At 41.1% G+C, this 2,760-nt stretch overlaps 1 pseudogene; it reads right to left on the bottom strand.

The window, feature by feature from the left end:
• Positions 1-955: 955 nt before the first annotated feature.
• LOC118636552 lies at positions 956-2,116 on the bottom strand (annotated as a pseudogene).
• Positions 2,117-2,760: the final 644 nt, after the last annotated feature.

Raw genomic sequence — 2,760 nt, 5'->3', positions numbered from 1 at the left:
CACTTCCATGGCTTGGGAAAACTTTTAATACTTTCCAGTCTCTCATTACCCCCTCAAATACCCAACAAAATGGGTAATAACTACAAAAATATATAAATGAACACACCCCTTGATCTTCAGAGTAAGGATTGAAAGGTAACTTGTAATGGTACATAATTGTTTGTTTCTTTTGTTTAATTGTGAAGCACTTTATAGATTCCATGGATCAGTGTATGAGAAATTACCTATACCTAGATCCATGAATGAGAAATGACCATCTTCTAAGAATCAATGCAAACTGCTGGTCAATTTTTTTAAACAATGAAAGATTTTTTAACATTAAAAATCTTTATTTAAATTTGGCCAGTTCAGGTAAAATATACTGAGTCACAGAGCAATATGCATTAACAGGGTACAACAGTTCATAAAAATTGAGTAACTGTGCACACAAATTTCTTAAACATTTAGTCACCTAAAGAGAAGATGCACAATTATATGGTGGAAAAACCTGTAGCTAACACTGAAACTATTACAGTACTCCATCAACAAATCCAACTTTTAATAATAAAACTATTGCACTGGACAAACTTGGCAGTCATAAACCATATCTACTCTAACACATCTGAATGGTGCATAAACATAGTAACAGCATGAGTAAGAATGCCCTACACAGCACAGATTGTAGATAGACACAGATTTATACAGACATCATTGTGTTATGCTTGAAGATTTCCATTTACAACTTCACATCAACTCATGTAAAAATAAGCTGACCCTATACAAAATGTCCTTTTAGCAACAAGGTAATTAACTGTTACAATTTCCAAAGTGGCAGAGGTATTGAAGCAAAGAGGAAAAACAAGGAAAACACACACCCACCAAAAAAGGCAAATTGTGACAAAAGTGTGCCTTAACTTGCTGGACAGTATCCTCTCCCAAATTAAATGACGCTGTAAAACAGTCTGCTGGAAACATATTATAAAACTGAAGCCTGTACATTTACAGAGTCCAAACAATTCTGACTGTGGCAGGAACCCTCACTTGGGTTACCTTTCCCATTCAGTGTTTTCTTCTGTTGAGGGTCATGATTGGAGTGTCATTTGAGTGGTGGGTGAGAGTTTTCAATGTCCGTGGGCAAGCCTACACTTTCATATCCCACACTGAGTTGGTTTATCCTTCGCCAGTTCTCTCCTCTGAGCTGTTGGAAGCCTTATTACCATTACCTGGAGAAGAAGGAAAGCCATCTTCGGTTATGTTCCCCTCCCTGTGACATCCAGACCCAGGCGTCCTCTGCCAGGAGGAACTGCCCATTGCTTGGTCCACTGGCCAGCCGACTGCAGTCTTTACCTTGGGCTCTTTCCTACAGGCTCGGAAGGTGTAGCCCTGCTGGCACTCACAGCTGGGGCTTGAGACTTTGCTTTTGGTACTGAGACAACTGTTGGCGTGTCTCCTTCAGTTGTTGCTGAAGAACTAGAATGGTACTCTGCATACCCTCTACTTCTTCGTCAAGCTGAATGATGAAGTCATTCAATTCATCCCGACTGCTTTTAAGTTCCTCCTTATATTTATACTGTAAAGCCAACTCTGCTTCAAGTCGTGTGATATGTTCCCGGGACAGCTGCCTTCCAAGTTCTTGATTCTCCTGGATAAGCATTCGACACTTTACCATTAACTTTTTGCCGATTTGGCTATTAGGCGTAAACTTCCAGGCACTCAGTTCATTTTGGGTTTGTTCCAGTTTGTTTTTAGTCTGTTCCAGTTCACCTTTCATTTTTAGGAAAAACAAGTTGATCGTGGGCTTTACTACTGTTGACGTCAGCTGGGCAACACTAGGCTGCTGGAGTTTCTGGAGGTACTGGATTTGAGCAGTATACTCTTGCACCTCTTGCTCGTTGGTTGCTAGTCGCATTACAAGGATATTTTTCCTGTATGCAGACAGTTGCAACTGTTGCTTTAGTTTTTCTTCTGATTCCCTTAAGCCAGTTACATTAGAGTACAGATCTGTGTACTTGGCCTCCAAAGCTTGAACATATGCTTCATACTGTTTCCATCTTATAATGAGCTCATCTCGTGCCATAACTTTAAAGTCTGTCTCACTCAGTCGAACTCTTTTAGGGAGCGGTTCCTCGGTGGTCATCTTGAATCCTGTCCAGTGAGACATCATGCTAGTGCTGCCCAGTTATATAAGCTGAGGCCACGCTGCCGGATCGCTGCCCAGACGGCCCGATTGTGATACCGCAGGTCCAGTGCGCCCCTTTATTTGCCGGTAGGTCTCCCTGCCACAAAATGGCACTGAGGGAGGAAGTGAGGCACCACCACCCTAACCCCTTCAGGTTCTTCCTCCCACAGCACCAGCCCAGCCGCCACTATGCCCCCAGGATGAATTTTTCTTCAGTGTGATTGGACATGGTCTTTGGTATTGAATAAGTGATCAGAAAGCCCACCCCGTTTTATTGCTTACATACAGGTATCTGTAGACTGTCTAGGGAAGGAAAGGGAGTATATTTGGAGTGAACAGCAGTGTTGTATCTATATTACACAAGATTTGTTGGTCATTGAGAAAGAAAGCTAGTTGAGAAAACAGTTATCTTTTCCATAGTTTGAAGGCTAAGGCTATCTTAATGAAAACATATAATGTCCTAGTGTCATCTGAATAAATTGCATATTAGAAACATGCATCTATTGGATTCTAGATTATTCATGGTAGTAGGGACAAGGTTATCTTTTAGAAAAACCACTTAATCAAATCTGTTGGAATAATCCAACAGAAAGTGTTTAGAG

The sequence above is a fragment of the Molossus molossus genome, unplaced genomic scaffold (genome assembly GCF_014108415.1).
Source record: "Molossus molossus isolate mMolMol1 unplaced genomic scaffold, mMolMol1.p scaffold_m16_p_2, whole genome shotgun sequence".
In the NCBI taxonomy this organism is placed as follows: domain Eukaryota; kingdom Metazoa; phylum Chordata; class Mammalia; order Chiroptera; family Molossidae; genus Molossus; species Molossus molossus.
Note: the sequence above shows the minus strand (reverse complement) of the source record. Positions and strands in the feature narration are given on the sequence as shown.